The following is an 11,506-nucleotide window of genomic DNA, read 5'->3' as shown; positions in this document are numbered from 1 at the left end:
GAGGGGGAGAGAGAGAGAGAAAGAGGGGAGAAAGAAAGGGAGGGAGAGAGAGAAGGATGAAGAGAGAAAGCGGGGAGGGAGAAGGAGAGAGGGAGTGTGTGAGAGAGAAATAGAGAGAGAAATAGAGAGAGAGAGAGAGAGAGAGAGAGAGAGAGAGAGAGAGAGAGACAGGCTCATTAATATATATAAAGAAAAACACACATGCTGCTTTTCATTTCAACAAGAATATTTAGCAAGACTAGTTTTCCAATGAAGTCATTTGTTCAAAAGTAGGAAATACACTGTCAGTTTCCAATTCTGTAATAAACTCTTGCCTTGTACAGCTGCATCTGACACCTTGTGTCAATCTGTAAAAAATAAATACTATAAAAAATTTGAGAAATATGTCATCAATATTTAGATAAATGCAGAATAAGTTAAAGGAAGTTTTATTAAGGGTGTCTAGGCAAAAATAGTTAAAATATTTTCCAACTTTAAATATGTATAATTTACATAAATATATGTGGAAATTTTCATGTAAATATAATAGACCCCTCTTCTACATGAAAGCTTTTCAAATACTCCAAAACAGTTAGATTCCCCTTAAACCTGTTCTTTTATAGGCTTAAAATTGCTACCTTTTTGAAGTAATCTTGATGTGTTTCAAGGCCTCAGATCCTTCTAGTCTCTCTTTCTGGACAAGTTCATCAATGTTTTTCCAAAAATGTGGCACCACTAAGTGTAGGAAATATCCTACATGTTGACCTGCCTAGAGCAGAGTCTTCTCTGCTTCAGTCTCTCTCCTTCTATACCCTTTGCCTAATGTAGCGATTGTTTCCCACTTTGTTGACTAATATTAAGATTGCAAGTTATCAAAACCTTTAGATTTTCTTCACTCCATCTTGTGTACTGTCATATCATCCTTATTCTGTACTTCTAGAGCTGATTATTTTTAACCTAAATATAAAACTTTCAATTTATTTCTACTTAATTATATTAGATTTGACCTATTGTTCTGGCCTACTGATCTTTTTAGATGCCAATTCTTTCATCCAATATATTAATTAACTCTCTTGTCTGTCCCAGCTTCACCTCATCTGCAAATGCAGTAAGCAGGCCATCTATGCCTTCCTCCAGTCATCATTAAAATTTTCAGCAGAACAGGGCCAAGGAGAGAGCAAACACTTTATTCTGCCAGCTCTGGACCCCAACTAGATTGACCTTGAGCCATTAATTGAGACTCTTTGGGTCTGGTTGGTCAATCAGTTCAGAATTCACTTGCAATAAACATGTCTCCATGCCATCTTCTTCGATTCCTTGGTGAAATCCAGATCCCCAACTATCCCTTCCAAATCATGACTTTCTCCATTGTGGTTTCAGTATATCCTGGGTCAGCATAAGAAATTAAATGGGCATTTTGGGGGAGTTGTGTGGGAAGCCAGACATGACACATGAAGTCTGGCAGATGACATAGAAAAAGTTTAAAAACTCAGAAATGCATAAAATATGTGTAGTATTGTATAATATCAACATATTTTTACTTTTAATACCAAAAATATATACAATTTCTTTTTTAAAGCTTAACAAGTAAAAAGTTAAAGTTTGGGAAAAAAAACACAACAGAAGCCAGCAAATGACACACAAAGTCTAGAAATCTTAACATCAATCTACATATAGCCTATGACCAAATACATAATTCAAACTTTATAATAAGGTACTGTAAACAGCCCATAAGAGAAAAAAAATTCATTCTTCTTCTCTGGAATGAAGGAAGAGCCAAAAGATTTTACTTGGATTTTCCAGATTTTTTGTGGGGGCATCATGCCCCCAACCTCCGTGATGTGGAAGGGATCCCTGTGCTTTGTCTTTGGAATTCCCTGATCTACCAGCTAGGAGGCACAGAAGATTGAGCACCAGGAAGACATGAGTTCAAAACCAAGCTCAGATGCAATCGATGTTTTACCCTGGGCAAGGCACTGTTTGCCTCAGTTTCTTCATCCATAAAATGAGCTAGAGAAGGAAATGGCAAACCACTCCAGTATCTTTGCCCAAAAAACCCCAAATTGGGTCATGAAGAGTTAGACAGGACTGAACAACAACAAGGCTACAAAAGAAATGGAGATTAGTCTACCATAATTTGTTTTTGCTGGTTCCCAAGGATCACTACTTCCTTTTTTTTTTTTTAAGGACTTTCAAATCATTCCCTATAATAACGCATTTGAAAATTTTCTCAGGAATCAAGATCAAGCTTATCTTCCTGCAGTTGACAGAATTCACTTTTCTTCCCCTTTAGACAATCAGGCCAATTTACCACCTCTGTGAGGCCAAGGAAAGAGGGGAGGAGAGATTCTGAATTACAAAATGTCAGATAAAAATTGTTTCTGTGTGTAATTGAAAAAAAATTAAGTTAAAAAAAAAGAAAAGAAAATCAGGGCAGGTTTGCCTTCTTCCCCATCAGTGATCTTATTCCTTCTATCATCTTTTTCTCAGTCCAATACAGCTAAAACTAGCCCTTCTTGCTCTATTTATCATTGATTGTAAGCCTCAGTTCATTCTGCCTAGCTCATTCTGGGCTGTAGAGTCCTTGACATTCTCAAAGAACCATGCCAAGTGTTTGTGTCTATTTTTAGTGGTATGCCTTGCCCTTCCGTCTTCAATATAGTTCTTTCCTTACTTGGAGGGAACAAGGATTTATTCAGTGCCTTCTATGTGCTAAGTACCGTGCAAATAATATCTCATTTGATCCTCACAACACCCCTGGGAGGTGGGCGCTATTATTATCCCCATCTTACAGATGAGGAAACTAAAGCAGACAGCAGTTCAGTGATTTGCCCAGGGTCACAGTAAGCTGACAAATGTCTGAAGCTGGTTTTGAATTTAGATCTTCCTTATTCTAGGCTTGGCACTCTCCATTTACATCATTTAGTTACCTCTGGGGGTACTGAATGAGGCAGCTAAGTGATTCAGTAGATGATGTGCTGGACCTGGAGTCAGAAAGACTTGAGTTTAAATCTGGCCTCAGGCACTTCTTAGCTGTGTGATCCTGGGCAAGTCACTTAACCTCTGATTGCCCTGACAAAAGGATCCATTAGAGAAGGAAGTGGTAAACCATTCCAGTATCCTTGCCAAGAAAACTCCTTAGAGAGCTACAGTCCATGAGGTCACAAAGAGTCAGACATGACTAAACAACAAGGGAAGAATTGAACAAATTCCTTGTTCCTGTTCTGCTTTCTTTAGATTGTCCCCTCTTGTTTTCCTCCAAAGACTCATTGATGTTTTTAGGTTTCTAGAATGCCAACTTCTACAAATTCCCCAGCTAAGCAGGAAAGCTGCATCTTATAACTCCCAAATCCAGTATTTTTCCCATTCTATTTCACTGACCCTAGAGAATAGCATGATCTAAGGAAAAACAACCTGAGTTAAACCTAGGAAAAATTGCCAAGTGAATGGTTGATCTTTCTTCTCTCTTTTCTTCTCTTCCATCCACCATGCCCTAATGTTCTTCCCTCTTTTTCCCTGCTCTTATAATCTATTCATGTTGATAAGAGAGGCAGGATTGTATAAGGGGTCGGGATAATTTGGTCTTGGCTTCAGGAAGGTCTGAGTTTAAATCCTGTTTCTGACATATACTGTGCCACCATGCACAAGGTAGTCACTGGATTTTTATGACCCTAGGCACTCTAGTTGCCTATCCACATCTTTTCCTCATTAATCCATTCCCTGTACTGATAAAGTCACAGATGGTAGAAACCTTAAAGATCATTTGGTATAACCCTTTTATTTTACAGGTGAGGAAACTGAGACCCTCAAAGCTTAAGAGAATGATAGGATCATACCTCTGGAAGAGATCTTGGAGGTCAGAGAGTCCAACTTCTTCATTTTACAAATGAGAAATCAGAGGCCCAAATTGATTAAATTGCTTACCTAAGGTCTCACAGGGACTAAGTGTTATGAGTAGGATTTGAACCCATTTTCTACAACATCACACTGTCTAATCCCAGGTCACACAGGTAATAAGTGACAGTGGTGACTGAAACCCAGGTTCTCTGATTAAATCCATTCAGTTAGTCAACAAACATTTATTAAGGGGCAGCTAGGTAGCACAGTGGATAGAGAGCCAGGCTTGGAATCATGAGGACCTGGGTTCAGATCCCTCTTCAGATATTTCCTAACTGTGTGACCCTGAGCAAGTCACTTAATCCCAATTAGCCTCACCCGTTCAGCTCTTCTGCCCTGGAACCAATACAAAGTATCAGATTCTAAGATGGAAGGTAAGGACTTAAAAAAATTTATTAAGTGTTTACTATGTGCCAAGAACTGTGCTAAGTTCTGGGGATACAAAAAAAAAAAAAAAAAAAAAAAAAAAAAAGGACAAAAAGCCTGAGGTTCCATTAGTATATTAACTTTTATTTGGAGGTTTTGGTTTTCTGAGTGTGCTCTTACAACAATGATCAATATGGAAGTGTGTTTTGCATAATAATAAAGATAAAATTTTTAAAGCCTGAGGCTCCTACCCTATAAGAGCTCACATTTTTTAATTTTTACATTAAATTTTTATTTTATTATTTTTCTGAATTCCACTTAAACAAAAATTTTTAACCTTCATTTTTTATTTTTCTTTTTTTTCTAGCATCATCCCTCTCTCTTCTTCTTTCTCCTCCTCTCCCCCTTCCCTTCTCTAACCTTCATTTTTTTTATTTTTTTTAAAACCCTTACCTTCCGCCTTAGAATCCATAATGTGTATTGGTTCCAAAAGAAGAGTGATGAGGGTTAGGCAATTGGGTTAAGTGACTTGTCCAGGGTCACACTCATCTGAGGTCTAAAACCCTTACCTTCAGTCTTAGAATTGATACAAGTATTAGGGGCAGCTGGGTAGCTCAGTGGATTGAGAGCCAGGTCTAGAGATGGGAGGTCCTAGGTTCAAATCTGGCCTCAGACACTTCCTAGCTGTGTGACCTTGGGCAAGTCACTTGACCCCCATTGCCCACCCTTACCACTCTTCCGCCTAGGAGCCAATACACAGAAGTTAAGGGTTTAAAAAAAAAAAAGAATTAATGCAAGTATTGATTCCAAGGCAGAAAAGCTGTAAGGTGGCTCTCAATCTACTGAGCCACCTGGCTTCCCCTACCCCAACCTTCATTTTATTGAGTTCTATGTGTTTTCCCTTTCTCACTTTCCTCCTTGAAAAGACTTTGCAGTTTGATATAAATTATACCTGAAGAGCTCACATTGTAATAGAGGGCAGCATGCAAACAACTATGTATATATAAAATATAAAATATATATATATACATATGTGTATATATATTCATATATAATGGAAATGAGAGGTTGTCTCCAAAGGAAAGCACCAGCAATGGGGAGTGGGAGTGGGGAGAAGGATAATGAATCTTAGGGAAGGTGGGGTTTGAGTGAAGTCTTGAAAGAAAAGTGGAAGCAGACATGAGAAAGAAGAGCATTCAGAGTCTCTCTTCATTATCTGGAGAAAAGTTTCAAGCTCGAACATCCTGTGATTTCTAAAGGGATGGGAAAGTTAGTGTAACCCTGTGTGTTTTAATGAGACAAAATGCCTCTGTTCTATAAGCTGAAGGAAGGAAAAGGGACAGCTGGATGGCTCAGAAGATTGAGAGTCAGGACCAGAGATGGGAGGTCCTGGGTTCAAATGTGACCTCAGATACTTCCTAGCTGTGTGACTCTGGACAAGTCACTTAACCTGCCATTTCCCAGCTCTTATCACTTTTCTTCCTTGGAACCTGTACACAGAAGTGATTCTAAGGGTTTTAAAAACAAACAAATAAGTAAATAAAAGCATTGTGTTCATTAGCAAATTGTGACAGGAAAAGGGTCACCTGCCCATGATCATTGCTTCAAGGTTCTCTTCCTGGGTGGACATGGTCTTATTTGGATCCTTCCATTGCTAAATACAGGCATCATGGTGGACATGCTGCTTAACTTCCCTGTCTCACTTCCTTTATCTATAAAAATAAGGGGGTTGGATTAGATGGGCTTTGAGGTAGGTGCCTTCCAGCTCTAAATCTATGCTTTTGAGGAGGGGTGGAGGAATGAAATAACTGTTTATTGAGTACCTACTAAGTGCCAAAGGGGGCAGCTAGGAGGCACAATGAACAGCATCAAGTGTCAAGTCAGGAAGACATATTCTTGAGTTCAAATCTAGTCTCAGACACTTACTAGCTTGTGACCCTGGGCAAGTCATTTAACCCTGTTTGCCTCAGTTTCCTCATTTGTAAAATGATCTGGAAAAGGAAATGGCAAACCACTACAGTATCTTTGTCAAGAAAACCCCAAATGGATTCATGAAGAGTCGAACACAACTGAAAAAAGCTGAACAGCAACTATGTGCCAGGCACTATGCCAACAGATATCATGTCAAAAAATTATCCAGAACTGACAGCTAGGTAGCACAATGGATAGAGCACAAAGCCCAAAGACAGGAGGTCCTGGATTCAAATCTGGTTTCAAATTCTTCCTGTGTGACCCTGGGCAAGTCACTTAACCCTGATTGTCTAATCTTTGCCACTCTTCTATCTTAGAATCGATACTAAGACAGAAGGAACAGAGTGGTTTGTTGTTTTTTTAATCTATAGTCATCTTCCTCCACTAGGGCATCTATATCTCTATGTACCATTTCTCAGATTAACTTTTCCCATGAAGGTTAAAAGTATGATTTCTTGGATCAGAGAGGAGGGTCCAGTTAATGGTTCCATGTATAAACTAAGGGTTGTCCTTCCTGCTTTGCAATGAAAAACCTAGTCAGGTCTAGTGGCACTTTGTAGGTATAAAAGAGAGGGATCTCAGGTTGAACAAATGTATCTTTAGAACTATTTTGATGCTTAATTATTTCAGTATTTAAAAATATAACTTGGGATAGCTAAATGGCTCAGTCTAGAGAGAGCTAAGCCTAGAGAGAGGAGGTCCTGGGTTCAAATCTGACCTTAGATACTTCCTGGCTGTGTAACCCTGGGCAAGTCACTTATCCCCCATTGCCTAGACCTTACTGCTCTTCTTACTGCCATGGAATCAATACTTGTATCAATTCTAAGACTGAAGGTAAGGGTTTTAGAAAATACATATATATAAAACTTTTAATATTTACAATGGAATAGTCATTGAATTTGTCACTTACTGCACCTGCTTGTTTTGTCTGGGCAAACTAAAGCATGTGGTAAAAACTTTCCTCCTCAAGACAAGTGAATAACAGTAGCTTACATCTGTAGAGAACCTTAAGATTTATAGATTACTTTAATTTCCGTGATGTCATGCGATCCTCACAACAACCTTGTAAAGTGCCTTGTTTTGTTCTGTTTTTCACTCAAAATATTAATTGGTAGATTTTAGGAGCAAGGATATGCTGGTAAATGTTTAGCCATTTTCTCCTCTGTGGGGTAAAGGGGGAAATGTAAAAACTCTCATTCTTTTTTTTTTTTTTAACCCTTATTTTACATCTTGGAGTCAATACGTGTATTGCCTCCAAGGCAGAAGAGTGGTAAGGGCTAGGCAATGGGGGTCAAGTGACTTGCCCAGGGTCACACAGCTAGGAAGTGTCTGAGGCCAAATTTGAACCTAGGACCTCCCATCTCTAGGCCTGGCTCTCAATCCACTGAGCTACCCGGCTGCCTCCAGAACTCACACTCTTAAGCTCAATCTGCATTAACATTTTTTTCTTCACTCTCTTAAATCTTGACAATCAGCAAAATAATAAATCAAGTGATGCAGCTGGGTGACTCAGTGGATAGAATGCCACACCCAGAGTCAAGAGGACCTGGGTTCAAATTTGGCCTCAGATACTTCCTAGCTGTGTGACCCTGGGCAAGTCACTTAAACCCAGTTGCTAGCCCTTACTGCCTTGGAACTGATACTTGTACCTATTCTAAGACAGAAGGCAAGGGCTCTAATAATAAATAATCATAATGACAAAGCCCTTACTTATTTAATAATAATTATTATTACAATTATTATTTTTTTTATTATGCCATGATTTGTAGTTTTTGCTGGTTTCCAAAGTGGAAATGCTCCATATGAGTTGACTGCTTTGGGGTGGTTTAACTTAAAATAGCATTTGCAAAATTCCTTTTAATATAGAAGAGGAGGGCGCAGCTAGGTGGCTCAGCAGACTGAGAGCCAGGCCCAGAGATAGGAGGCCAAGGGTTCAATCGGGCCTCAGACACTTCCTAGCTGTGTGACCCTGGGCAAGTCATTTAATCCCCATTGCCTAGCCCTTACCACTCTTCTGCCTTGGAACCAATATACAGTATTAATTCTAAGACAGAAGGTAAGGGTTGTTTTAAATATATATGCGTAGAGGTATAGCAAAGGTCTGCAAACTAACATGTAAACTATAAGTAATTTGTAAACTCAAAGTGCGAGTATTATCATTTTCACGTGGGGAAACTGAGGCTCAGTTTAAAGTCCTATTATTAGGAAGTGTTACAGCCTGAACTCAAAATGTAAAGGCAGGTGTTGCAATAGATTGAGAGCTAACCCAAGTCAGGAAGATTTGAGTTCAAATTCAGACTCAGACATTTACCAGCTGTGTGACCCTATGCAAGTCACTTAACCTCTGCCTGCCTTGGTTTCTTCAACTGTAAAATGGGGTTAATAACATCTGCTTCCCGAAGTTGTGGTGAGGAACAAATAATATAATATTTGTAAAGCACTTAGCATAATGCCTGTTGCATAGTAGGCACTTGCTAAATGCTTCCTAAAACCAATGCCTCTTTTCCTATATTTTTCTGTGTTGCCTTCTATGTAAAATAATTGAAATGTAAATGTTATAAGGAAGGAACAATACTAGCTACCAAGTATTATCTTGGTCCTGGCCTTCATCACCTCTCTCCTAAGAGAGGTTTAATTAATTAGTTTTGTTGCCTCAAGTCCCTCCCTACTCTGGTTCATTCTCCACATTATTGCTGAAGGAATTTTCTTTAAATCCTGATTTGACCATGTCACTCCTCTAATCAATCAACTGCAATGGCTCCCTATTCCATCTAGTATCAAATACAGATATCTCTGCTACCTACTCAAGGTTATTGGTTGAGGAAGGGGGAGACGGAAGGAAATGCTCAAATATCAAGGATTGATTTTGAATAATTATTGGATGGGTTTTCATAGAGATAATTATTGTTCAGTCATTTCAGCTGAGTCTGACTCCTTATAACCCCATTTGGGGTTTTCTTGGCAAAAATACTAAAGTGATCTGACATTTCCTTCTCTAGCTCATTTTATAGATGAGGAAACCAAGCCAAACGAGTAAAGTGATTTGCTCTGGGTCACCCAGGTAAAAATGTCTGAGGCCAGATTTGAACTCAAGATGAGTCTTCCTGATTCAGGCCTGGCACTGTACTACCTAGCTGCCCCTAATTATTTTTGCTAAGTAGATGCTAAGCTCAGTCTCGCTACTTCCAAAATAGTATATATACATACTATCAATAAGTCAATGTAAATAATAATAAGTGTAACAATGACACAATCTTTCAAAGTTATTATTTTCATTTAATGTGCCTCTTAAATTTCTCTATTCTGTGACAAAGCCTCAATCACTTAATTCTAGCTGGGGTAAAAGAAAAACCTTGAACTAAGGGTCAAAATAAGAAATGAAGATGAGAAATATGAAAAGCAATAAAATCCAATCAGTGATTCAAGCTAAATCAAATAACAAGAAAGCTTTGTCCCTCTAACTTATCCAATTCCATGAAGTTGGTGCCCTGAGATGTCCCTATACCAGTGATGGTGAACCTTTCAGAGACTGAGTGCCCAAACTGCAACCCTCATGCCACATGTGAGCCACCTCCTTACCCCAGACAGGAGAGGGAGGAAGTACTCCCATTGGCTGTTGGGCAAAGGGGTAAGTCATGTGAGAAATGTCCTCAAGCCCAGTAGAGAGGGGGAAGGGAGCAGCCTCCCTCTAGCATGCTCTTACATATGTGCTATAGGTTCACCAAAGCGGCCCTATACCATAGATAATTTTTTAAATTCTGGCTGATTGCCTAAGGACATGTTATGGGGAAAGCACTGTAGATGGAAGGAAATACAAGAGAGAAATAAATAGTATTATGGCCTTTGTTTTCAGAAGAGGAACAACAGACCCCCTTCCTTGTAGATTGACCCTAGAATGTTAAAAATGGCACAGTCTTGGCTGCCTTCTATTTACAGATGCCTTAAACACATTTAGTTTAGTGGTTAGACCTTAGGCAAGTGACCTTCAGACATCATTTTCATTATTTGTAAAATGAAAAAATGAGATTCTATGGTCTTTCCAACTCCGATATTCTATAAAATGAATTTGATTCATTAGTATGTGTTAAAGCAGGATTTTATGGAGCATGTATTCTGCTTTCAAGTCACAGATTACGTTTTCCAGTTATTATTTCCTTGCTACCTAGTTAAGGGAACCAAAGATGTCAACACTGTCATTAAGAAACTTTCATCTTAAAAGGTATAGAATGCTTATTAATTTTAATAGGAAAAGGAACTTGGTGTATACCTTACCTGCTAGGTACTTAAACATTTGTTGAGTTAACGGTCTATTAAAGCTCAAAAGTAAACAGAAACTGAGTAGTATTCTCTGGCCAAAAAATGCCAAGTCCTCAATAAAGATTTACTATCTAAAAACAGTATGGTGTAATGGATCAAAAGTCTCAAAGGACAGCTAGGTTGCTCAATAGATAGAGAGCCAGGCCTGGAGATAGGAAGTCCTGGATTCAGATGCGGCCTCAGAAACTTCATGTGACTCTAGGCAAGTCACTTCACCCAATTTCCTAACCCTTACAGTCCTTCTGCCTTGGAACTAATACTAGTATGAATTCTAAGGCAAAAGGTAAGGGTTTTAAAAAATAAAAAGCCACCTTGAAGTCAAGAAGACCTAGGTGCAACTCTTGCCTCTGATATATACTAGCTGTATGATCATGGGCAAGTCTCTCATTACCCCTAGATAACTCTCTAAAACTCTAAGTTAGTGACAGGTTGCCAATCTGTATCCCTGGAAGAAATATCTAAATCTGGCAAAAAAGATAGAATTCTAGGCCTGAAGTTGGAGAACTGAGTTCAAATCTAGCCTTAAACATTTGCTAACTGTGGAACCCTGAACAATTCACCTGACCTCTGCCTCATTTTCTACAAGTGTAAAATGAGGGTAATGGCATCACTTCTCATGATTTTGAGGATCAAGTGACATAATATTTATAAAGCACTTAGCACTGAATGTTTGTTCCATTTCTTCCTTCCGTCCCATTCTCCTTTTCTTCCTTCCTTTTTTCCTTCTTCCCTCTCTCCCTTCCTTCCTGATAAAATCAGAGGTTCCCTGCCAAAAAAAAAAAATAATCTCTTCCCCAAATACCAAATGTTTTTAAATTCTGTCATAATCAGAGTGGTAGCCACATTTTTTTTAAAAAATTTTTTATTATTATACAAAACACACTTCCTTGTCGCTCCAAACTAGCTAGCTTGAGAGCCTCATCGTTTTTTGTTTTTTGTTTTTTGTTTTTTAACCCTTACCTTCCATCTTGGAGTC

At 38.7% G+C, this 11,506-nt stretch overlaps 1 protein-coding gene across 1 annotated transcript in view; it reads left to right on the top strand.

Annotated features, from left to right (window-relative positions):
- CRACDL (CRACD like) overlaps window positions 1-11,506 on the top strand; it is a 69,974-nt gene that overhangs the window by 53,765 nt on the left and 4,703 nt on the right. The window lies entirely within an intron of this gene.

This window comes from Gracilinanus agilis, chromosome 3, assembly GCF_016433145.1.
Source record: "Gracilinanus agilis isolate LMUSP501 chromosome 3, AgileGrace, whole genome shotgun sequence".
NCBI classification, from domain to species: Eukaryota; Metazoa; Chordata; class Mammalia; order Didelphimorphia; family Didelphidae; genus Gracilinanus; species Gracilinanus agilis.
This window is presented reverse-complemented; position numbering and strand designations above follow the sequence as displayed.